The following is a 27,180-nucleotide window of genomic DNA, read 5'->3' on the forward strand; positions in this document are numbered from 1 at the left end:
GTTTAACCCTCTCCAGGGTGAATCTGTTTGTTTTCTTAGCAGTCCATGGTACATTCAATACTCTTCTCCAGCACCAGAGCTCAAAGGCATCAATTCTCCTTCTATCTTCCCTAGTCATTGTCCAACTCTCTGATGCATAACAGGTGAGTGCAAAGACCATGGCCTGTATCAGATGCACCTCAAAGGCATTGATTCTTCTTCTGTCATTCTTATTCACTGTCTAGCACTCAGATGCATAGCAAGCAATTGAGAAGACCATAACCTGGAAGAGGTACACTTTACTCACGAGACAAGTCAGTGTCACCTGCATAATGTAGGTTGTTGAATTTTCCTGATGCCACCACACTTTTTCAGATAGCTCAGCTTCTTGAATTACTTGCTCAATATACAGACTGCATAGGTTTGGAAAAAGGATACAAGCCTGACACACATCTTTCCTGGTTTTAAACCATGCAGTGTTCTCTTGTTCTGTTCAGGTAAGAGCTTCTTGATCTATGTATAGGTTTTGCATGAACATAATTAGGTGTTCTAGAATTCCTACTCTTTTCAATCTTATCCATAATTTATTATGATCCATGTAGTAAAAGTCTTACCATAATCAATAAAATACAGGTAAATATCATTCTGGTATTCTCTGCTTTCAATCAAGATTCATCTGACATCAGCAATGACATTCTTTCCTTCTGTGGCCTCTTTCTGAATTCAGCTTGTATTTCTGAAGGTTCTCTTTTAATACATTAGTCCAGCTGTTTCTTAAAAAAATATTCTTCAGCAGGATTTTACTTTGATATTAGTGATATTCTTCAATCATTTCTGCATTCTGTTGGATCATTGTTTTTGTTTGTGTGTATACTGTTAATTCAGATCCGACTGGCACAGAAGTCCCTACTTCTCCAGTGGAGTATCTGGAAGATTCAAACCTTGGATCATAGTTTTTAAAAATGAGAACAATTATGGTTCTTTGTCGGCTGTCCAGGTAAGTGTCTTCCCAATTTCTTGGCTTAGACTAGTGAATATATCCAGTGTCGAATCTGTTTGCTGAAACACCTCCCTTTGTATTCTATCAATTCTTGGGAGATTCTTCAATATCACTTGCTATTCTTCTTAAGTACTACTGGACTGCAGACAAAGTCTTGAAATGGTTGAGTGTGGAACCAGTTATTTTGTGGCATAAAGACTCTGTGTATTCTTTCCATCTTTTTTATGCTTTCTATACCACTCAGTATTTTGCACATAGAATCTTTCAGTATTGTAAGAATCTTTCAGTATTGTAAGAGGAGGCTTAAATTTTTCCCCTTGAGTTCTTGAGCATGAGAAATGCCAAGTGCGTTCTTCTCTTCTGTTTTCTAATTTCATGTCATTGCACATTCAGTTGTGAATCTTTGTCTTCTTGAGCTGCCAACTCTTTTTGCTTGTTTGGTGTATTTTTTTTCATTTTGTTGTCTTTCCTCAGTTTCAGTTAACAGCTGGCTCAGGAAAGGTTGTGCAGCTATTTTATTTCGCTATTTTTTCCATTTGCTCTCGCTTCTGTGATATCAGAGGTTTGTAATTGAACTGACCATAGGTCCTTGTCATCAGTGATTCTAATAATGACAGAAGAGTGTCCCTTTATTCACACTAAGATTGTTAGGGCACTTTGCATGCAGTTAGAGGTTTCATGCCTTGTTAATGTTGGGTGCTATTGAGTCAGGACTGATTCATAGCTCACACTCCAGAGAGTTGTCAGAGGCAGCTAATTGCACGAGAGGAGACTGCCCACATTTAACTCACAATCCCACAATTACTTAGGAATGTTTTCCTTGTTTCTCCACAGTGTGCACTTAGTAGATTTTTCTCTAACAATTTCCTCTGATTATATTCTCTTGATCCAAGCAATCCTAGATCTAGTTTAACTCCTACAAAGCATGATGTCCCTATACAAGGAATAGGCTCTCCTGTCAACATGGCCAAGTATGTGAGGTGAAGCTCTGCCGTCCTTGTATCAAAGGAACACTCGGCTGTATTTTGTTCCAAGAAAGATCTGTTCATTCTACCACAAGATAAAGGTAAACAACCCAATTACAAAATGGGCACAGGATATGAGCAGGTACTTCACCAAAGAAGACATTCAGATAGCCAACAAACACATGAAGAAATGTTCAAAATCCCTAGCTCCAACAGAAATGCAAATCAAAACAACTATGAGATATCACCTCACGCCAGTAAGAACAGCAAAATTCAATAGAGCAGCAAAACTACTACTGGCGAGGTTGTGGAGAAACTGTAAACCCTTACTGTTGGTGGGAGTGTAAAATGGTGCAACCACTGTGGAAGGTTGTATGGCATTTTCTCACAAAGTTGGGAATAGAAATACCTTTTGACACAGCAATTCCACTACTGGAAATATAGCCTAAAGAAATCAGAAGTGCCGCCCAAACAGATATATTGTTAACCGGATGCAGAATGAAAACAGGGACTCAAGGAACTGAATTTTGAAAAAGAGGAATGCTAAGGCAGGGATTCCCCACACAGCTTAGGACTGTGAAAGGCATCTTCCTTCACTTTGCTACGGTTTTTATTTAGTTTCAACCAACAATTAAAAAATTCCTATCTTGTGAGGCTGTATTTTCCTTCTACATAATTGTTGCCAACATAACAATGGGTAAGCTTAATTCTTAAACCAAGAGCAGGATGATTCCAAAGTTCAGACATGGTACTCCCCTCTAGTGCGAGGCTGGGGGTACCTTCTGCTTGCAGAGGGCATCCAGTATTTCCTACGGGGTGGCTGGGTAGAATTCTCTGTTTGTAGAGGGTGCCCAGTCCAGCCTGGGCTCTGATTTCAGCTGTGGCCTGGCTATCACTATGCCAACGTATCCACGCAGATACATGCACACTCATGTTTATTGCTGCATTGTCCACAATAGCAAGGAGATGGAAATAACCCAAGTGCCCATCAACAAACGAATGGATAAAGAAGCTGTGGTATAGTCACACAATGGAAAACTACGCAGCACTGAAAACACGGAACTCATGAAATCCATAATGTAACACTGAAATTGATAAAAGTGTAGAAATCTTATCGCCAGTCTTTTTCAGGAAAGGGTGGTGCGGCTAGCTGGGACTTGGCCTTGACTGGGTCAATGGTCTCTCCTTTTAGAGAACATGACATTCTAGTCAGTAACTACCTTTAATGATTTAGTGTCAAGTTCAATCACTCTCCTATTCAATGATCTCTTGCTGTTTGTCTTGAGTCTGATGCCTCTCCATTACTTTTCACTTGGAAGAGCTTTGATTCATCACAGAAGGCCACGTGTTTTTTCATCCAATTTGGTAAAAAGAATGATTGGATATCGGGTTGTTTTTCTTTTTTTAATAAGAAGCCAGATGTCTAAACTCATGGCGCTCATGCTCAAGTTCAAGAGGGTGTTCTTGTGGCCTAGTGCCTAGGGGTTGCACTATCAACCCAAAACTAGGCGAGGGCAGTCTCCTCCCATCCTGTGAGGTGGTTCCCACGCTGTGGCACATAACATCTCAAAAAAGGCTCTCTTTTTGATTCTGTGAGGTCTTTGTCACCTTCAACACCTGTGGGCCCAGGTGTCCTTGGTGCTCTCCATGTATGCTGGCACCACGCTTCCCTTCGGTCTAGGAGGTTATCAGCACAGAGGCCCCAGGCCCAAATGACACACTGAGCTCCCAGCTCTGCTATCTTGATGGTACTGAGTTCTTCCTGCCTCTACTTTTATCCCATAAAAGGAAAGGTGATGCAGGCTGTACCCCAGGGAAACTCCTTATGTCAGATCAGGTTGTGATATAAGGGTATTTAATCTCAACCCAATTCCCTTACCAATTATTATCTGATCCGTCAACTGCTAAACTACTGAGAATCACAGCTCAGCCAAAATCACACATTATTTGGGGTAGGGAATACAATTCAATCCATGACTATACTTGAGTGTTTAATGGTGTGGGGTTTAATGCAGGGACTTGTACAGTAAGTGAACAAAATATTAACAAAAAACCAACCCCATATGGGACTGAGTGAGTTCACTTAGCAAAATGCTCTCCAGTCCCTCCCAAGTTAGGGAGTAATTTACAAAATTACTGCTCCTGCGAGCTGTGTAGTATTCCATCATGTGAGTGTACCATAATTTCTCAATCAGTCCCATAAGGATAAATATTGAAGAAGATTATTGTAGAACATGTATGAGGATCCAAGGTTGGGGGGAACAGGAGGGGTGGAGGGAGTGGGTGTTAATCAAAGGGCACAATTTGATGGGTGGGGGGAGGGTAAAGCAAATGGGAAAGATTCAGTGTGGAAAACAATGTATACAAACTTTGTCAGTAAAGCAGTATAAAATAAAAATTATATTTAAAAAACCCCACATGGCTGTCATGTCTGATTCAGATTCTCTTGGATGTAATCTCTGGGGAGGCAGAGCACCTGTGACTTCTCATCAGTTTGTTTAAAGTGACTTGAAAGAAACTGCCCGCAGCTCAGATGGCCTATCGGGCTCATCCTGAAATGTGAATGTCCTAAAGTGACACTCGACACTCCCTGCTGCCCTCAGGGCCCTTCCTCACTGGCCCCACGCACCAGTGGCTGTCTCCCAACTGTCCCTTGTCCATGACTGCCTTTCGTTTTCTGGTGACTGTCCTGTCCAACACCCCTGTCTCCGGTGACCCTCCCTCCAGCATGTCCACCTCCCATGAATCTCCAGTCATTTCTCCCCACCACGTCCATCTCCCCAAAGTCCCCGGTGTCCCCTCTTTGCCATATTCAATTCCCTTCAGTGTCCAGCAACGTGGTCCGGGAGGCGATGGACGTGCCAGCTTCCCCACAGCGCCCACCTGGGGAGGACTGTCCCTGAGGACACCCGAGGCCACTGCCCCTCACAGGCCCATGTCCTGACCCCGGTGGCTGGTCCTCGTCCCGCTGACCGTCCATCAGGATAGGCCCATGGAGCTGCCGGTGGACTGGAACTCCATACCATTTGGTTGACAGCGCAGTTCCTTACCACTAGGTCACCAGAGTTCCCCTATTATATCAGTACTTGCATTAAAAATTTTTAACATCCTTAGTAAATTTTCAGGGGAAAAATGCTTTTCCTGTGTGCTTGTGTATTTTTCTATAAACTCCATTAAAACAGATTTGATATCTAGTTTGTGCCTATAAAATTCCATTCAATTGACGAGTTTATGGTTAGAATCTTTTTAGGTATTGTTATGTTGCATTGAGACAACTGCAATTCTTAGCAACCCTGAGTACAATAATAACTCAGACCCCTGCCTTATCCTGAGCCATTCTCACTGTCTCTGACACTCCTACCCCAACTACCCCTAGTTACAGTGTCAATCTATCTCATCCCAGGTCTTCCTCTCCTGTTCTTTCATTCTACCTTACCAACATGATGTCATTCTCCAAGGACTGGTCATCTGGCCATCTGCTCAAAGTATGTGAGACAAGAATTCTCAAAATGCTTGCTTCCAAGGATCAGTTTGGTTTCATCCTCTCCAATACAGACCCATTTGTTCTCTTGGCAATCCATGGTATGTTCAACACTCTTCTCCAGCACCACTCAAAGACATCAATCCTTCAATCCTTCAGCTGTTTAATAGCAAGTAAAATGGAAGCCCACGTGCCTGATTCAGGCTGTAGTCTTTAGACTGACATCGTTGCTCTTTAGCATTTTGGAGAGGTCCCTAACAGCCTGTTGGTGCAGAGTGTTGACTGTGGAGCCAAGCAAGTTTATTTTGAGCAAACCTTAATCTTCAGTTTATCTTGCCACCATTTTACAATCACATGGTAAAGCCCCCACTTCTAAAACTCCTGCAACTACACACCAGTATGGTCCACATCAACTCATAGTCAATCAACTAGCTACAAAACTAGTCCGTGGAGGGATGTATCTGTGAGTACTACAGTTTCCTCTCTTCCCTAAGGCTGATTCTATTCCTTGGTAGTCTCAATTTAAAGACCTGCCAATTTATAGCCTCTAAAAACCCTCTGGAGGGTCAGGGATAATTTCATTCTGACTTCACAACAATGAGCGCTGGTTTGGATGAGTCTGCTAACTCAAAGGGCAGTGGTTCAAATCCACCAGGCATTATACAGAAGACAGGCCATTCCCCTTTGTACAGATTCATAACCTTGGAACACAGATGGTTTCTGAGTCAATATTATAGACTCACTGGTTTCTGTTCTTTTTAAACGGATTTGCATTGGTCTTGGCAGTCATATCCTCATACTCTGCACGTATTTAATGAGCTTGTCTGCCTCCCAGGCTTCATTTAACCTTTACCAGATAAAGAACTAGCCTGTAGCCACTGCTTTCCCTCCAGTGTGGAGTCTGCACAGCACTGAGGTGGCCATGATCACGCTCCAGCCCTGAGAGCATCTTCAGATAAGAACGTGTGACAATCTGAGGGGCAGTCACAGCTACAAGGCTGTAAGAAACAGATATACTGGCAGATTACTGCCTTTTCCGCCTGCTAAACAGGTTCACCTCAAGCAGTTAGGAGAGAACTTTGCTCTGGTTAAGAGAATGGAGGCTGATGCCACTAGCTGACGCGGGGAAGCCAGTTGGTAAGCAGATTGGCCGGAGTAGGCTGTCCAGATCTGTGTGCTCAAGTTCAGCTTGAGACACATGGGATTTATCCAAGTGGAGAGCTCAACTTAGAGCTGAATGCATGTTTGCCCTGTGGTCACAGGTCAAGAGACCACGGTAATTAAACATCAGTGTAAAAATTACTTTGAGCTTTAGTAGTTTGAGATTTATTTCAATGAAGTAGAGGGCAAAAGAAGTATAAAAGCAGGCCGAGTGTTAAATCATAGGAATTATGGAAATTATTTAAATTAATTGGTCAGTGAGTGGGGAGAAAAACAGTACTGGTCTGGGTCCAAAGATGCAGAAGTGGTAAGGACGCCAGGGGAAGATACGGCAAGTGAGCCACGTGCTGAGAGAACCCTGGGATCCCACAGGTTGAAACTCAGCGTCAAAGATGAAAACAGCCAGCTGAAAGACAAAACATGAGTCATGTGAACTGCGACAAAGGATCTCACTCAGCTCAGTTGTTTTTAACTTTAATTAGTTCAAGGTTGTAGCACAGGGTACAACCCTGGGGGGACACACTGGCATTCACACTCATGTGCACTCTCATGCTTTGGAAGGCACACGTCTGGGAAATATGAGCAAAGACACACAGGATGTGCGAATGGCAGCAAACAGCTACAAACAGAGGATGAGTCGCCTTTCAATGAATAATGAAGAAGGCAGAGATCCAGTTAGGAGACTCCAGTCTCTCCAACAGCAGTCCATAAAATAAATCAGAAAATGTCTAATGGCACATATCACCATGACCACATATAGAAATAGCTGGAAAATAGAAATAAATATTTTTAAAAAATAAAATTATACCATGTGGAGGGACAGCGCAGGAGGGGAAGACCCTCTATGAGATGGATTGATTCGGTGACTGGGGTAATCGGGATGGGTGTGTCAGAGGCGGTGCGGTTGGCGCAGGATAGAGCAGGGTTTAGAGCTGTTGTGCATAGGGTCGCTATGAGTCGGAAACGACTCGATGGCACATAACAACATAACAACAACATACCATGTTACACATAAAAACAAAGTGAATCTAAAATATATATAGCAATGTGAATAAATTCTCTATAACTGATGTTTCATGTAACAAAATACAGTCTAAAGTCTATACAAAAACAAGAACAACAAAACCCTCTCCCCGAGCTGCCCTCGCCTCCCATGTTTAGGATAGAACTGCTCTCCATACTGTTCACAGATCGAGTTTCCAACAGCAGATTGTCAAATATGAGCTTTGTAATTCAGGCAAAGAACTACTAACTAATAATAAGGTGCTAACAATCGAAGTCAATGGGAAGGAGCATGGGTCTGGTGTCAGAGCATGAAGCAAAGCAGTCTGTACAGGAGTATAAAAGGTGCCTGACAGGAGCTTCTGGAAGGAAGCTACTGCTTAAGAGGAAACAAAAGTGAAAAATGTGTTTTGGTTTGAGGTTAATTTATTTGTATCTGAGGTGAAAGTATGTTCCACAAAGCATACACCAATCACAATTGCTACATGTCTATGATTCAGTGACATTGACTACATTCAAGTTGCACAATCATTCGTCCTATTCATTTTCTAATCATCCCAGCATCTCTGGGCTGGTTCTTGAATATCAGAGCCTCAAGTTAAAGCAGAGCTGGAGCGGAAGTGACTGCATTCCTAGGCATCTGTCTCCTGACCTCCCAGGGGAAGGCAGATAAATGATACCCTCTGCCTTCCAGTGCTATCATTACATCATGTTTTCCATTTCAAAGAAAGGCAGTGATTCAGAATATATCACAGTGTAAATCAGACAAGGGTTTTAAAAAAATTTATTTTATTATATTTTGTGCGTGTACTGTCAAACCACATCTGACTGGTACAGGAGGAGACTGTTCCTCCTTCTCCAGCAGAGCATCTGGTGGATTTGGACTGCACACCTCTGGGATTCCAGTGCAGCTTCCGGCCACTAGGCCAACAGAGATCCCTTAGAGAAGTTTTACATAACTGCACAATTACTTTCATTTCACAAAATATAAGTGGCACAGACCAGAGTGAAACAATCACACAAGTGGCTGCCAGGTGGACTCCCCTGAGGACAGTCCACGTTTCACAGTAGAGATGTACCTCACAGGGTCTGATGGCTAACCATTAGCAAACAGATTGTCAAGATGCTATCCAAGGTACCTCCAAATGGATAGGGGCCTCCAGCCTTTCATCAAGCAGTTAACGCTTTAACACTGCAGCCACCAATGGACACAGATGTACAGTATCTTAGATGTTTAGCTCACAAAAATATAAAGCAGAAACCAATACACAGAGATCCAAATGAACGACAAGGTGCTTAGAAAGGCAACATATAATAACGAACAATTTCTTTCCTGTTCTGAGTTTATACAGACACAATAATGAGACAGAGATACCTGAACACTCCCCCATCATTTACTCACAAGGGTCTCCCGTTTTCTGGGTGTACAGGGTGGCTCTAGGAATGAAGGCAGGCTTGCCTACACCCTCTGTGCTCAGGGCTCCTCTCCAGTGTTTCTTCAGGTGTCCTTGAAGGGATTCCAGACACTTGTAGGTTTTCCCACACTCCTTACACTCATGAGGCTTCTTTTTACTGTGTGTTCTCTGGTGGCATTGAAAGCAGGAGGGGAACATGAAGGCTTTCACCCACTGCTGACATTCGTATGGCTTCTCACTGGAATGTGTAGTCATGTGTAAGCACAGGGAGGTTAGCCAGCTGAAGATTTTCCCACATTCGTGACATTCATAGGGCTTCTTTCCACTGTGTGTTTTCATATGTTGTTGGAGGTTTGCAGGCATCGTATAGACCTTCCCACATTCCTTACATTCAAAGGGTGTCTCACCATCGTGCATTTTCACGTGTTGTTGGAAGTATTTAGGACATCTGAAACCTCTGCCACACTGGTTACACAGGTAAGGTTTCTGTTCACTGTGTGTTTTCCCATGAGCATGAAGAGCAGAGTAGCACGTGAAGGCTTTCCCACACTGCTTGCATTTGTAGGGCTTCTCACCAGTGTGCATTATCTCATACTCGTAAAGGGAGGAGTAAAAAGTGAAGGCTCAACAACAATACTGACACTCTTAGGGTTTCTCTCCAGTGTGCATTCTCACGTGCTCTTGAAGGTACGAGGGGCAACTGAAGGTTTTCCCACACTCCTTACATTCACAGGGCTTCACTCCACTGTGCTGTCTTACACGTAGTTTCAGGGAGGAGGGGTGCATGTAGTGTTTCTCACATAATTCACATTCATGTATCTTCAGTAATTTCTGATTAGTGAGATGCCTCCTACAGGTGAGGAGTAGGTGAATGAATACCAGGACCACACCTGTCATTCCCAGTGGATGGAAGTCCACCACACTGTTACCATTTATCAACACGGAACAAACTGAAACTTATCTAAGGGCTTGAGAAAAGCCACTCCATTCTAATACGGTTTCAATATGGAGGTTTCTGACCACTGTTTCCAGCATAATTATGTGTGTTTTTACTGAATGCCATCAAGTTGGAACTGACCCAAAGCTGACCCTCCAGTGGGTTTTCAGAGACAGTCAATCACACGGGAGGAGACTGCATGCACATCCTTCTCCTACGTAGCTGCTGGATTTGAACTGCTTACCTCTGCATTGGCAGTGCAATTTAATACTACTAGGCCATCAGAACTCCATCCATTATGTTTAAAATCCTCAATGTCTACATAATTGTGAAATATTATCTTTTGAAGATTTTAAGTGCACAACTAATTTACTAACTTATTCTTTGTCACTGAGCTGGAATTGCCTCATAGCTGCCCCTCCAGTGGGTTTTCCAAGAGTATAAATTGTATGGTAGGAGAATGCCCATCTCTGTCCTATGAAGCAGCTAATCGATTTAAACCACCCTCCTTGAGGTCGTCAGCATGACTCCTGACACACTAGGCCACCAGAGGTCCCACAACTGACAAGCTACATGTTTACTTTTTCCTTAGTTTCAAGAGTCGAATATTCTTCCTCCTACCTGCCACTCACCTGAAACATTTCTTCCAGATTTGGGGCTGTTCAGTGTTAGGAAGTTTACTTTTTTCTATCAAATTGGAATGGGAATCAATTCTTATGAAGCTCACTATATTCTCTCCATTGGATATTTCATTCCCAAAAGTATCCTGCTGATGACTGGATCCACGGAATTTATTTTGAGCAGAAAAAGCTGCAAAAATTGAGAACATAGTATAACTTCTTGGGGAGGTAAAAAGAACAAAAAACTACTTGTGGATTTTTTACTTCGTCTGATATAATTATAGATATGTGAGCAAGGACTCTGAAGATTCTAACAGTAACACAGAAAGATGGGTAAAAATAGCAACCTATATATGAAAAGAGTATCTGCTGTAAAGCTGACTTGATTTATGTTGTTGTTGCTGTTATGTGCCGTCGAGTCCCTTGTGACTCATAGCCCTTAACTCTGCTCTGTCCTGTGCCAATCGCACTGTCTCCGACACACCCATCCCGATTAACCCAGTCACTGAATCAATCCACCTCATAGAGGGCCTTCCTCTCCTGCGCTGTCCCTCCACCCTCCCAACCATGATGTCCCTCTCTAAGGTCTGGTCCCTCCTTACAACATGCCCAAAGTATGTCAGATGAAGCCTCAGAATCCTTGCTTCCAAGGAGCAGCCTGGTTTAACCCTCTCCAGGATGAACCTGTTCATTTTCCTAGCAGTCCATGGTACTCCCAATACTCTGGTCTTCTTGATATTGAGCCTCAATCCATACTGAAAGCTGCAGTCCTTGACCCTCTGCAGCAAGCGCTTCAGGTCCTCCTCAGTTTTGGCAAGCAGGGTTGTGTCATCTGCATAATGTAGACTGTTGATAGATCTTCCACCAATACTGACCCCACATTTCTCCTCATAGAGCCCAGCCTCCCAGATAATCTGTTCTGCATACAGATTGGAAAGGTATGGAGGCAGGACACATCCCTGGCATACACCCTTCCCAATTTTGAACCATGGAGTGTTTCCTTGCTCTGTTCTTTTTTTTTTATTACTTTTGTGTGAGTTTACCGTCAAATCAGATCTGACTGGTACAGGAGGAGATTGTCCCTCCTTCCCTGGCAGAGCATCTGGTGGATTCGAACCGTGCGCCTCTGGGATTGAAGTTGCAGCTCCTTACCACTAGGCCACCAGAGCTCCCCTCCTTGCTCTGTTCTGACGACTGCCTCCTGGTCCAAGTAGAAGTTTCGCATTAGAACGATCAAGTGTTCTGGGATTCCCATTCTTCTCAGAGTCAACCATAGTTTGTTATGATCTACACAGTCAAATGCCTTTGCATAGTCAATGAAACACAGATAGACATTCCTCTGGTATTCCCTGCTTTCAGCCAAAATCCGTCTAACATTAGCTATAATATCCCTAGTACCACGACCCCTTCTAAAGCCAACCTAGACATTCTAGATCAGATACCAACTGGCTTGGGATATTTTCTTATATCCCAAGAAAGGTGATCCAAAAGAATGTGGAAACTATTTAACAATATCATTAGTAATTTGCAAGCAAAATACTGCTGAAGATCGTTCAAAATGGCTACAATAGTATATAAATAGGGAACTGCCAGAAATTCAATCAGGATTTAGAAGAGGTTGTGGTACAAGTGATATCATTGCTAATGTCAGAGGGATCCTGGCTGAAAGTAAAGAATACTAGAAGAACCACAACAAGATAAAGGTAAATAACTCAATTGAAAAATTGGCACAGGATATGAACAGACACTTCACCAAAGAAGACATTCAGATGGCAAAGAAACACATGAAGAAATGTTCAAAATCTCTAGCTCTAAGAGAGATGCAAATCAAATAAATGATGAGATATCATCTCACACAAGCAAGAATAGCAAAATTTAACAGAACAGCAAACAACAAATGCCGGTGAGGTTGTGGAGGAACTAGAGCCCTTATTCCCTGTTGGTGGGAGTGTAACATGGCGCAACCACTATGGAAGGCAGTATGGCACTTTCTCAAAAAGTTGCAAATAGAAATACCATTTGACACAGCAATTCCACTACTGGGAATTTACCCTAAAGAAACCTTAACCGCCACCCAAGCAGATATATGCACACCCCTGTTTATTGCAGCTTTGTTCACAATAGCAAGGAGTTGGAAACAACCCAAGTGCCCATCAACAAATGAATGGATAGAGAAGCTCTGGAATATTCACACAATGGAATACTATGCAGCATTGAAAAATAAGGAACTCATGAAATATCATACAAAATATCCAGGTGACCCTGGAGGACATTATGTTGAGTGAAATATCTCAGTCACAGAAAGACAAATATTGCATAGTGCCGCTGTTGTAAAATGGGACTGACATTAGGGTTGAGGGGAGACTGAGAAATTGGGGATAAATAATGCATACTGCATTGCAACAGATGAGGAATAGAACTGTTTAAAAGGGATATATGATTAGGTATTTTTGTCATGACAGGAGTCCAGAATGAAGACTGCACAGTGGAGTGGACTTGGGGGAAGGGACTGTATAGCAATGAAAGATTTTTTTCTTTTACTTTTCAAATAGAAGAGCCAATTGAGGGGGAGGGATGGGCGGGCAGGGCAAAAAGTGCAACAATGAATAAATGGAAATCCAAAGTCTCTGTAAACCTTCATTAATTTTTTTTAAAAAAAGAAAAAATACCAGAAGAATGTCTATTATGATTTATTGACTATGGAAAGGTATTTGAATGCATGGATCTTAACAAGCTGTGGCTGACGTTGAGACGAATGGGAGTCCTAGAGCACTTAATTGGACTCATGAGAAATCTATACCTGAACTAAGAGATTCTGCTATGGGAACAGAGAAATGGAACACTGCTCTTGTGTTACGTGCCGTCAAGTCACCTGTGACTCACAGCGACCCGATAACAGCTCTGAAACCTGCCTTGTCCTGAGCCAGTCTCACTGACTCCAACACACCTACTCCCACTGCCCTAGTCACTATATGAATCCATCTTATCCAGTTTTTTTCCTTTCCTGTGCTGATCTTCCACCCATTCAAGCATGATCTCATTCTCCAAGGACCAATCCCTTCTGGCCACATGCCCAAAGTACGTTAGACAGAGCTAGCCTCCAAGGGGTAACTTTATTAGGTAAATCTGCTGTCAGGGACCTTTATAGAGTACTGAGAAGCAAAGATGTCAGTCTAGAGGCTAAGGTGCGCCTGATCCTGTCCATGGTCTTCATAATTACTTGATATGCATCAGAGAGCTGGCTAAGACTAAGGATGATAGAATTGATGCCTTTGATTTGTGGTGCTGGAGAAGAGTTTTGAACATACCATGGACTGCCAAGAAAACAAATAGGTCTGTCTTGGAGAGGGTGAAACCAAGTTACCCTTTGGAGGCTAGGATTTTGAAGCTCTAGCTCACATACCCTGGGCACGTGGCCAGGAGGGAAATGATCCGTGGAGAAGGACATCATGCTCAGAAGGGTGGAGGGACAGCACAGGAGAGGAAGGTATAAGATGAGATGGACGGATACGGTGACTAGGGCATTGGGGGTAGGTGTGTTGGAGTCAGTGAGGCTGGCTCAGGACAGGGCAGTCTTCAGAGCTCTTGTACACAGGATCACTATGAGTCACAGGTGACTCAATGGCACATTACAACAAGTGGAAACATGCAAATAGGATACTGACTAGAGAGAAAATGGGACAGGGAGTACAGAGCAGGAAGGGTCTTTCTGAAAGGGCCAGGAGGAGTGAGAATAGCACAGCCCCTCACTGCCCCAGAATGGAGAGCAGAAAGAGTCCCCAGTCTAGGCCTGTGGTGCCTCTAGAGCCACAGCAGTGGCAAAAGGTTTGTTCGTTGCAGACTCACACCTGTGGCACTAACAAGGGGGTTTATTAGGGAAGCTAGAAAGTGTGGGAGGCAAAGAATATCACCCAATGCAAATCCAAGTTTTATCCAGCAGTCTCAAAGCACAATTCCTCGGTTCCTCTATTAGACCAGACTCCAGTTCCAGTTCAGCAACAAATTCAAGAAGCTTCCAGAAGTTTGTCTTTGAGCAGTCAGCTTCTCTTTCAAGCATCAGCAAGAACAGCAAAACCTTTAACTTTGGCCAGCACAAATGCAAGCAGCCTCAGGTCAGCCTTGCCACAGCTGCTCCACAGCAATGCCACAGTCTCTCCACCACCATCACCGGGTCTTGGTCCCAACAAGGTCTTGCTCCAGTCTCTCTCAATTCTTGCTGCTCAGCGTGGGAAGCACCCTCCCATCCTAGTCCCTTGGTCGTGGATAATCTGCAAGACTGTGTCTGAAGTTAAGGCAGCTGAAGACCAGAGGGTACTAAGGTAATGGCTAAAAATATGTCAACACAGACATGTTAGTCTATCCACAAAGAGAATGGCTAGTTTCGCCATTTACTAGGTTTAAACTGAGCAAATTTAGCAGCAGAAATTTGGGGAACTCATCACCAGCAAGAAAGAAGCAGAGAATTAAAATATGCACTCTTTGGGGCCAGAGATTTCTGCCATGCTCTGACTGGGGCCTCCAGGAAAGCAGCAGCAGACACAGCAGAGAGCTCACTTGATGTGAGACAGAGCTGACCTAGGACACTCTTCCCAGGGAACCAAGATTGCTGAGCAATGGGGGTGCAGACGTCTCAACTGGAAGGACCAGGACACCGTTTAGAACACTAGCCTAAGGCTGAAGGGCCTGTGAGCACGCTTCAAATGTCCTGACTGAGAAAGCGTTTGCTGTTGGCAACCTGAGTTGTAACCCGTTAACTTCCTTAATAAAACCCTTTATCCTATGTATGGTTCTGTAAGGTCTGTGTTGCTACTGCAGTGGATTTTGGACTGAGAAGAACGGTTGAAGTTGGTAAAAAAGGGGTGCGGAAGCGTGGAGGACTTGTGTTTTATGTTGTAGATGCTGATGATGGAGACAATTCCCTCTGTGGAGTTCATGGAGGTCAAACATGGCCACCTCTACACTGCCTCTGCTCTCTTTTCACACAACACATGCTTACTACTTAGACCAAATGGAAAACACTCATGGGGAAGACCTATTTGTTCTATAAAAGAAGTGGAGAGATGATGCCATCTTTACCTACTGAGGCCAAGTTCCAGAAGGTTTCCACATCACGTCTTTGTAGAGGTTCCGCTGAGCACCCTTCATCAAAGCCCACTCCTCCCGGCTGAAGTTCACAGCTACATCCTGAAAGATCACTGAACCCTGAAAAAACCTGTAGGGTATTTCAGCAACACTGTGTACAGGATGAAGCAGAAGACTCACCCACAGACACCGAGCCACAGACAGGCCCTCTCACATGGGAGGTGAAATGATCATTAAGACAGTTAAATATAGCATAGGCAGGGATGGCAAATGCTCAGAAAATGTGACATGAGGCAAAAATGACAGACCCATATGTATGGTCAAACCATAAAAAAATCAGTAGTTTTTCTAATGAATTCCATACAAAGGTAAAGTCTGACAAATGGAACCACCATTCAGGTAACATTGGAAATAGACATTCAGTTTGCTGTGATTTCTTCCCCAGGAGATACAAAGAATAGGAACCATGTTATCTGGGTGTGGCAAACACTGCCAGTGTTAGTCCATTTCAACAAGTCTCACTTGGAGGCTGGAGAGTCCTTGGCCTGGTCTGATCCCCTCAGAATAAGCAGAAGAGACTCAGCCTCCACCCAGGATGATAAGAAGAGTGTGGACAGAGAGCACCTGGAGTAGAACACCTGTCTCCTGTCAAATTCACCAGAGGCCTCTCAAATCAGTAACCAAGTGCCAGGATTAAAGGACAGGGACACCACGGAGTCATTTAAGGATCTGACAGTAATGGAGCCCAAGTTGACTTGAGCAGAGAGAAGAAAACATGTCTAGTCAGTAACTTTACAACAGGAGAAGACCCTACATCTAGGAAACAGAGCAAACTATTAGAGGGGGGGAAATCAGATTCTCTTCCACAAAGCCTTGCTGGGGGAGGCAGGGTTTGCTTTCCTAAGTCTGGTTTACAAAGCTGTCATGGTGCCGCGGTCCGGTCGCCAAGGCCCCTCCTGCAGGTATTACATAAGGGTGACTTATCAAGCAGTGACAAAGCCAGCAGTCAGGAGCCAAGACATATTAGAATCCAGAAAAGCTTGTCCTCGATAGCCATCTCTAGCAACTAGAAAGACAGGACTTCCACTCCGATGTAACTCGTGGCAAGGAGTCCTGGAGAACCAAACGTCATGCTGTTTACTGAAAGGTTGGCAGTTCTAAACCACTAGCTGCCTGGGAGAAAGACATGGCACTTTGTTTTCATAAGTTGATTTAAATACACGTTGCTTTAGGAAATTTTGCTGTCAAGGACCTCTCCAGAATGCTAACGACCAACAATGTCAGTCTGGAGACTAAGGTGCCCCTGATCCAGGCTACCATCTTTACAATAACTTGCTATGCATCAAAGAGCTGGAAGATAACTAAGGATGATAGAAGAAGAATCGATGCCTTTGACTTTTGATGGTGGAGAAGGATATTGAACACACAATGGACTACCAAGAGAACAAATAGGTCTGTCCTGGATAGGGTGAAGACAAGTTGTTCCTTGGAGGCAAAGATTTTGAAGCTCCATCTCATATACTTTGGGCATGTTGCCAGGAGGGACCAGTCCTTGGAGAAGGCCATCATGCTTGGAAGAGTGGAGGAATAGTGAGAAGACGACTCTGGATAAGACAGAATGATGGAGTGACTGTCACAATGGGGGCAGATGTGTCAGAGACATTGAGATTGGCTTAGGATAGGGTAAGGTTCAGAGCTATTTTTTCATAGAGTTGCCATGAGTTGGAGTTGATTTGACAACAAATAAGATTTTCATAAAGATTACAACCTTGGAAGCCCTAACAGACAGTTCTCTTTGGTCTTACGTGGCTGCTCCGAGTTAGATCTGACTCAGAGGCAGTGGATTTACAGTAGGTAGCCAGGAAAGGAAAAGAAAGCTTCTATTTAAAGAAAAGTATTCATTATTATTTTTATATTATTATTTTAAATCATTAAATTATTCAATAAAAAGGCACAGTAGGCTCACTCTGGTTAATTCAGAAACAGAGAGCAACTTTATCTGTCGAAGCCCTGGTGCAGGTTCAAGGCTGGCCCCCTCCAGGGATGGATTCTTGATGGAAGAATTCCAATGTCAGATCCCAGCACTGCAAACCGCACAAACACAGCTGTTAGGATCGTGTACGACCTGGCACACATCCTGCAGCTACAACATGCTAGGGCAGTCTTCAGCACGGGCCCAATCTGTCCTCACCAGAATGGACATTCTTGGTGCCAGAGAATCTGCACGGCCTGTCTCAATGAGGCTTGAAGGGACTGAGTGTTCTCTCTTCCCATCTGTGGGTTTTACTACCCTGAGGTCATCACGTTAATGCCCGAAGATGTTTCTGTTACATGATGGTCTAGAAGCTTTAATCCCCAGCCTGTAGGGCACAGGACGGACCATGAACTTAAGCTTCCTGGAAGTCACTGGAACAGGCAGGACTTGCATATTGCCAAAGGACACAGCTGACAGGATAAAAAATTACTGCAGGCTTAGATGTCAGAGAACTGTAGACCCTTGTGAGCATTTTGGAGAAGCTGTAGAGTATCGTGGCAGTGCCAAAGACCACTCTACTGACTCATCTCAAAGGGTAACCTTGGGACCAAGTAAAGGACAGCGTGGAGTTTTTAAGAAGGCCGAGGTGCTGGCTGGGAAGGTGAAACACGGAGCCCAGCCGGGAAGGTCCTTGTACAGATCAGAGGTGGGCAGCACCAGAGAGGGCTCTGGCTGGGCGTGGCAACATCTGGACAGAACTGAAGGCCCCCGAGGGTTTGGTCCCAACGGTGGAGGGGATCTTATGACATCACAGCTGCCACCACATCACCACAAAAGCAGCCACGGGGGATGAGGTACCTCCCTCCTCAGGTACTGACAGCAAGTCTCGGAACCCAGAATCTCTGAGCAAATGTGACTAGGAGCCATGAAGACAAACTGGGGTATGTGAGTCTCTGTGACTGCAGACGGGCTAACAGGAGAGGGGGAACGCAGACTGCTGGAGAAATCGTGTCCTGGGGAGGGACTGTCACATCTCCCAGTCACGACCCTGATGGCTGAGGTCGGCTGGTAACTGACCAGGGTGTTTGCCACAATCCCATCTCTCTTCTGCAGGTGCCCCTGCCTTCCTCCGAGGCTTTCTCCACAAAAGAAGACTGGAGTCCTGTCTTTCTGCTGACAGGTGGCAGCATCCAATACCAGGGGTGACTGCAGTACCTGCCCCCCATGACAGCACAGGTGTACCTCACTCCTAGTGGCACATACTGGCGTGGCAGCTCCTCGTAGACCTGGCTGCAGCACGGCTGGACAAGGTGCTGCCTCTTGGGGTTGTCCGATACTGGGGAGTCTCTATGAAAACCCGTGTCACCCCTTGATAAAGGCCAGGTGGACTAGGATGTGATTACTTTTTACCAGTCTTTGTTCCCTCCCCCGCTCTGTGGAAATCATGGGGACAACTGGAACCCTAGTTAGCCTTCATTAAACAGGCTCTGCATGAGCACGGGAAGCGGCTGTCAACAGCTGAAACCACACAGAAGAACGAGGTCCTGCAGAACCAGGTGGCTCAGGACACTCTGACGGCTGCTCAAGGCCACTACACGCTGCGGTGAGGACCTGGAGCTGGATCACCTGCTACCCCGTCACCAGAGGCCAGTGATGCATCATGTCACAGGCAGCAGCGGAGTGGCCTGGAGACATGCGATGAGCGTCTGGTCTTCCTTGGCCCCCTTGCTGCGGGACGTTGGGCATCTCCTGGGGGTGAGCTGCTGCTGCTTCTCCAGCTCTGTGCCGTTTGTGCCTCCAGCAGCAGCAGCAGCAGCAGCAGCATTGCGACCTTCTACCTAACAAGACGTGACACCTCCCATCAGGGACCTAGGAGACCTTCTGGAAAAGCGTGCCGGATCAGATGGTGAGAGCCAGCTTTGGGGGACAGACAGAGGGGAACAGGCCAAAATGCCTGCTGTGAGCGCACTTCAACTTGCCAAGTCCTCTTACGTAGCTACGGTGGCACCAGAGGTGTGAAGCCCTGGCATCATGGCCCTTGCTCCCTGGAGCCACGGATACCTCTGCCTCGATGTGGGAGACAGAGACTCAAGCCTGCCCTGCCGCCGCCTAGGGTCCTGCCTGGTTATCAAGTTTAGGGCTGTTGTACACAGGGTCGCGATGAGTCGCAAGCGACTCGACGGCACACAACAATAATGAAATAGTATGCTAAATGGGTGACCCTGGAGGACATTATGCTGAGTGAAGTATCTCAGTCACAAAAGGACAAATACTGCATGGTGCCAATGTTGTAAAACAGGACTGACATCGGGGTTGAGGGAAGGCAGAGAAGGAGGGGAGGAATGATGTATACGGCATTGCAACAGATGCGGGAGAGAACTGTTTAAAAGGGACATGAGATTGGGTTTTATTGTCATGAAAAGGGGCTCTCTTTTACGACAAATGGATAGATCCCCAGCCAGCAGCATCCCTGACCGCCTGACCCGCGTCGAGACGCCCGCCCCGCGGTGGTACCTGGGGATGGGCCTCACCTGGGTGGCGCGCATGCGCAGGCTGCAGCCGGCCCGCAGCGGACGGCCGTCCCCGCGTTCACCTCCACACCTGCCCTTCACAGAGCTCTCGCCGTCTGTCGGAGGCGGGAAACGGGGAAGGCAGGGCCACGCCACCGACACCATCGCGTCGCCATGGCGCAGACGAATGACGCACGAGGTGGGCCGGAAGAAGACGGGCCGCAGAGGCATTGACGCTGCCGATTGGACACTGCCCGTGGTCCCGCCCCCGGGGCCCGTGAATGGACCAATGAGGACAGCTGGGTGACGGTGCCACGTGACACGCAGAGGTGTGGCCCTCCGGCCCCGCCCCCTGGTGGAGGGACTCATGGACCCAGGTGCTCACAGTGGGGTTTGCGTTGTTTCCAGGGATCCAGACCTTTGTCCACAACAGCAGCGTTTTCTAGGGAGCCAGTCAGGGGTCTGCCTGGGCAGAGAGACCACCCATGACTCTCTGCTTGTGTTATGTTAACACTTGCTCTAAAACTGACATTATTATTGTAAAGGAAATTTTTTTAAAATATTTTTTTTAAATTTTATTATTTTTGTGGGTGTGTACCGTCAAATCGGATCTGACTGGTACAGGGAGATTGTCCCTCCTTCCGAGGCAGAGCATCTGGTGGATTTGAACCGTGAGCCTCTGGGATTGCAGTGCACCTTCTTGCCACTAGGCCACAAGAGCTCCCCGAAAATTTTTATTTTAAAAGAGCAGCAGTTGACATCTGCATCTCAGGTGACACAGTTCTGTCAGGGAGCCACCTTTTGATATTTACTGTTGTTAGATGCCTTCAAGCACTACTGACAGCAACCCAATGAACAAAAGATCCGAACCCTGTCTTAGCCTGCACCATCCTTATAGTCGCTGACACGCGTGGGTCCACTGCTGCATCACTGTCAATCCATCTTGTGAAGGGTTTCTTCTCTTTTACTGACCTTTCCAAGAAACAGCCTCTCCTAACTACATGTGCACAAGCAACTTAATCGTGCTCATGTGAAAACTATACCTAGACCAGGAGGCTGTTGTGGGAACAGAGCAGGGGAACACTGTTGTTCTTATTAAGTGCCATGAGTCAAAGACGATCCATGACCCATAGCGACCCTATGAACGAAAGTCTTGAACACAAAACGAGAACATTACAAGGTCTGAATTAAGGGAGTGCATCAGGGTTGTACTCTCTTCATACCTATTCTATTTGTATGCTGAGCAAATTATATGTGAGGCTGGATTCTGAAGAACGGGGCATCAAGATTAGAGAAGACTCCTCAATAACCTGCATTATGCAGATCCTTGCTTGCTCAAAGTGAGGAGGAGTTGAAGTATTTGTTGCACAAGATCAGAAGAATATAGCCTCCAATATGGACTGCATTTCAACGAAGAAAACAGATTTTTACCTACTCGAACCAATAGGCAACATGATGACAGATGGAGAAATGATTGAAACTGTCAACAACTTCAATTTACTTGAATCTACAATTACCCTTGGTACCAGCAGTCAGGAAATTGGGAGATGTGCTGAACTGTGAAAGTCTGCAGTGAGAGACCTATCAAAATCGGGAAATGAAAATGTCAGTTTGATGACTAAGGTACATCTGATTTAGGCCATAGTCTTTCCTATCACTTGCTGTGGATCTGAGAGCTGGACAATGAATAAGGATGATAAAAGAAGAATTGATGCCTTTGAGAGGAAGTGTTGGAGGAGAGCACTGAACATCCCATGAACTGGCTAAAGAACAAATACGTATTGGAGAGGGTGAAGCAGGAGCGCTCTTTGGAGACAAAGATGCCACGGTTTCACCTTACGTACTTCAGGCATGTTGCTATGAGGGGCTGTTCCTTGGAGAGGAACATGCTGCTCAGAAAGGCTGAGGGTTTGCAAAGGAGAGGAAGACCTTCAAGCAGGTGGGTTGATATGGAACTGCTGCAGTGGGCTCTAATGTGGCAGGATGCGTGAGGACGACGCACAATAGAACAGGGTTCAGATCTGTTGTTCACACGGTCGTTATGAATCATACTGGACTTTACACCACCTAACAACAACATGTCCAAAGTGTGTGTGACAAAGCTTCACCATCTTTGCCTTCAAAGAGCACTCGGGTTGAACTCACTCCAAGATAAATCTCTTTGTTCTTATAGCAGTCCATGGAATATTCAGCACTCTTCTCCAACACACCTCCAAAGGCATTGATTCTTCTTTATCATTCTTATTATCTGGCTCTCAGATGCACAGCAGATGACTGGAAGACTACAGCTTGAATCAGGCTCAGCGTTTAAACTGACATCAGTGCTCTTAATAGACAAGGGGAAACTTGAGATTTAGCCAGCACATTTTCATGTACCTATAAAATAGAGATTAATTTCTAAACCAATAGATTTCATTCCATGAGGTGACTAGTTATCTGTAGGCTCCTACCAGCACTTTTTCATTCTTGTCCCAAAAATATACATAACACAGCATTTGCTTATTCACCCCTTTCCCTATGTGGAGTTTATTGAGGAAGCTTGGCCTGGCGGGTAAAGAATTGCACTGCCAACCCAGAAGGCATGTAGATCATCATATCCACTGATGCTCTGAGGGACAAATATGGATAGTATCCTCCAGTACAACTGACAGCCTCTGAAAACCCACTGTAGGGTCAGCTGTGAGTGGACTTGACGGCATGTAACAACATGAAAACACTGTAGGTAAAGCAGACCAGTCCAAAGCACAAAATACCCTGGTGGGTGCCTGTGTTCTAAAATGAGGCCCCAGTGTTCAAAAAGCATGTCCTGGGACTAATCAACTGAGAACTACCTAGTTCCAACCAACAACATTTCCCTATCCTGGGGACAGGGACTCCTGCAAAGCCACAGTCACACTGTCATTAAAATGAATCAGGGTTTCTTACAGTCAAACTATTCAATAACCTCAAAACAATGAGGGCAAGGGGAGACGACTGTAAATGGAGTCACAGAGCGTGGGTCTATCTCATGATCAACACAATCTACTAACAGAGGAAGGTTTCCAGGACAGAGTGTCTGAGGGAAAAGTATGATCTATGATCTAACAGTCTGGTCTCAGTCTTGCTAGGAGGTGACCACAAATTTAAAAGGAACCAGATTCATAAAACACCAGTAAGAGGCAGACCTGCTCTGTGGTCAGGACAAAAGTTGTCAATAAAAATAGATCTCTTGGAGAAGCGGCAAGGACAAGCTCATAGCACCAGACTAACCCACCCAACTTTCCTGTCAAGAGGAGTGACTGAGGCTTCCTTCCATCATCAGCTTCAGCTTTTGTCAAGTTTTTTCCAACACTGCAGATACAAAATTAGATTCCATTCATAAAACTACCCTTCCTCCCACACTGAATGCTTTCAACCTAGCACAAAGTCCTGCTCTGTTATAAATTTTCAAAACTGGTAAAATTCCTGCATCATCCTCATACCGACACCCAAGGCCACTTCACGGAACATGACGTTGAACTCTGCAGTGAGCCAGGTGTCTCAACAAGGTGTGAGCACAGAAAGTGTGCTTCAGAATTTCTTTGACCGGAGGTTGCTGACATGAATAATTTAGTTTTTCACTATAAGGAATGAGTAAGTAGCTGTGGATTTTAAATTAAATAAAATCACAGCAGAAAGAAAAACTCAAAAGGCATATGTATATATTTAATACCATTATCTTAGAATATATAAAGAAAAATAGATACATATACAGGGACAAATTAACAAATCATCAGAATGTGATTATTTTAATATTTCATCTCAGCCAAGAAAATAATTACTGGAACACAACCATGATACATTTAAGTACACAATACATAGTAAAAATTATGTATGCTAAAAATGTGATTTTCAATCACATAAAAAACGAAAGACATTAAATAGCAGGCAATCAAATAGAAAATTAGTTTATCACTAAAAAATAGCATTCACCTGTAACAGAAAACTCCCATCATCTACCATGTATATTCCAAGTCTATATTTCACTCATAGAAATGTCGGGTAAAGTCACTTCCTGACCTGGCAGACTCTTAACAAAGCCACTAGGGAATTGTGTTTCCTGCCGTTTAGGTCGCAGCATTTATCTGTTAGGAGGGAATCAGGAAAACAACTACTACAGTTAAGAACATGGTGCTTAAAACAACAGAGATCGGGAGTTCTGGTGGCCTAGTGGCAAGAAGCTTCACTGCAATCCCAGAAGTACACGGTTCAAATCTACCAGATGCTCTGCTGGAGAAGGAGGGGCAATCTCCTCCTGTACCAGTCAGATCTGATTTGACGGTACACACAAAAAAGAATAAAATAAAAATTTTTAAAAACCAACCAAACAATAGAGATCTGTCAATGCCAAAGAGCTGGAAGGACAGAGGACACTGGACAAAGCAGTGTGTGCCTGAGTACAAAGGAATGTCCAAACTAGGAGCTGGAAAACTGGTGGAAGCTGCTGTGTGGGAAGGAACTAAAATCAAAAGGTGATGTTTGGTTTGAGACAATTGTTTGGGTTTTGTGTGTGTGTGTGTGGAGGTAGTGAAAACATGTATGTAGCAAAACACACCAAAAAAACTCCACATATACAACTCAATGATATTACTCACCTTCAAGTTGTACAGCCATTGCTTCTTCTCATTTCCTAATTCCCCTACCACCACTGAGACCATTCTTCAATGCCAGAGCCAGAAGTCAAAGAAATGCAGTAGCCTAAGCTGCTGCTGCAGGCCCAGGGTGTCCACTTTCGCCTGCCAGCCCTCACTAGGCACCTTCTTGTGAAGGTCAATCCACAATTAAAAGGCCTCAGGAACATGTAATTCCAATCTAACCTACGTTGACCGTGTTAATTCAGTAGAACCATTTGTATGCTAGCATTCATCTTCATGATACCAAGACTCTTCTAAACTCAAGGTATTGTATAAGCTTTCCAACCAAGGTTAAGGGCAATGAGCAAAGCTCAAAACTGAAACATAATCATTGGCACAATTAATAAATCTTGCTAGGAATGTTGGGTTTGGTACTGACAAGAAACAAATAAATGTGAATGACATGTATTTTAACAATGAGTGCAGGAGAAGGTAGATATCAAGCCAGCCAATTCAAGTATGTGCAAGAATGGACCAGAAAATAAATTTTAACAATCTCAACACTTATATCATCATGAGTACATGAAAAACATAAATCAAAATACTTTTATATAAAAGCACACCATGTTGAGCATTTAAAAACAAATACAAAAACCTTTTAGTTCAAAAGATATCATACTGGAAATGACATCTGTTTTATGTAACTACAGTTATTTAAAATTTAACAAAATGTATGTGGCACAGCTAAGAGAGAACATGAAAACGAAAAGGAAGATGCCATTATTTCACAGCGCCCAGTGTGTTCCAGAATAGAACTGCACCACACAGGGTCTTCAGTGACGGAGTTTTTGGAAGTAAAACTGTGAGAAGTCTATTCAAAGGCACCTCTGAGTGGCCTGGGGTCACCAGCCTTTCAGAAAGTTTAGCACTCAATCATTTGTGCCACCCAAGGACATAAAGGGACAGTCCCTTAGTTGCTTACATTAGAAACATAAACTAGAGCAATACGTGATAGAACTGTGTGAAGAATGAGTCCCTTACAATGGCAGTATGGTATGTGTACAAATGACAAGGTTTCTTTCTTCTTCAGCATTTACGTCTATAAGGGAAGGACTGCTGTATCTGAAGGTTTTCTCATTCCTTACTCACAAGTGTTTCCCCCAGGTTTTCTTTCATGTACAAGGAGGCTCCAGATGTGTGTACCAGGCGGCTCTAGGAATGAAGGCAGGCTTGCCTGCTCTCTGTGCTCAGGGCTGCTCTCCAGTGTGTTTCTTCAGGTGTCCTTGAAGGGATTCCAGACACTTGTAGGTTTTCCCACACTGCATACATTCGTAGGGCTTTTCTTTACTGTGTGTTCTCTGGTGGCGTTGAAAGCAGGAAGGGAACATGAAGGCTTTCCCACACTGCTGACATTCAAAAGGTTTCTTTCTAATATCATAGAGTTTCTCTCCAGTGTGTGTTCTCATATGTTCTCTCAGGGAGGAGGGGAAACCGTAAGCTTTTCCACATTCCTGACAGACATAGGGCTTCTCTCCACTGTGCATTTTGACATGTATGCGGAAGGACTTAGAACACTTGAACGTCTCTCCACACTGTTTACATTCATAGGTTTTATTGCTGTTGTGTGTTCTCATGTGTTCACGAAGGGATGAGGGGAAACTGTAGGCTTTTCCACATTCCTTACATACATAGGGTGTCTCTCCACTGTGCATTTTCACGTGAATTTCAAAGTATTTGGAACACTTGTAGTATTTCCCACACTGTTTACATTCATAAGGTTTCACATCAGAGTGTGTTCGCATATGGGCTTGTAAAGAGGTGGGCCAATTGAATGCCTTCCCACACTGTTTGCATTCGAAGGGCTTCTCGCCAGTGTGCGTCCGAATATGGCTTTCAAGGTAGGAAAGGACCATGAAGGCTTTCCCACACTCCTTACAAGCAAAAGGTTTCTCTCCACTGTGCATTCGCATATGTTTTCGGAAGTATTTGGGACAAATGAAGATTTTCCCACACTGCTTACATTCATTGGGTTTCTCTCCACTGTGCATTTTCACGTGTATTCTGAAGTATTTAGGACAACTGAAACTTTTGCCACATTGCTTACATTCGTAAGTTTTCTGGTCGCTGTGTGTTTTCTCGTGTCCATGGAGGGAGGAGTAGCATGTGAAGGCTTTCCCACACTGCTTGCATTTGTAGGGCTTCTCACCAGTGTGAGTTCTCTCGTGCTCTTGCAGGGAGGAGTAAAAGCTGAAGGCTCTCCAGCAATACTTACACTCGTAGGGTTTCTCTCCAGTGTGCATTCTCACGTGTTCTCGAAAGTACGTGGGACAACTGAAGGCTTTCCCACACTCTTTACACTCGTAGGGCTTCACTCCACTGTGCCGCCGTAAGTGTAGTTTTAGGGAGGAGAAATGCATGAATGTTTTCCCACATATTTCACATGGAGGGATTTTCTGTCCTC

General features: G+C 44.5%; 1 pseudogene; it reads right to left on the reverse strand.

Annotated features, from left to right (window-relative positions):
* Positions 1-8,982: 8,982 nt before the first annotated feature.
* LOC102869127 lies at positions 8,983-27,136 on the reverse strand (annotated as a pseudogene).
* Positions 27,137-27,180: the final 44 nt, after the last annotated feature.

This window comes from Elephantulus edwardii, unplaced genomic scaffold (genome assembly GCF_000299155.1).
Source record: "Elephantulus edwardii isolate Elephantulus edwardi_28Jun2011 unplaced genomic scaffold, EleEdw1.0 scaffold00217, whole genome shotgun sequence".
Lineage (NCBI taxonomy): Eukaryota > Metazoa > Chordata > Mammalia > Macroscelidea > Macroscelididae > Elephantulus > Elephantulus edwardii.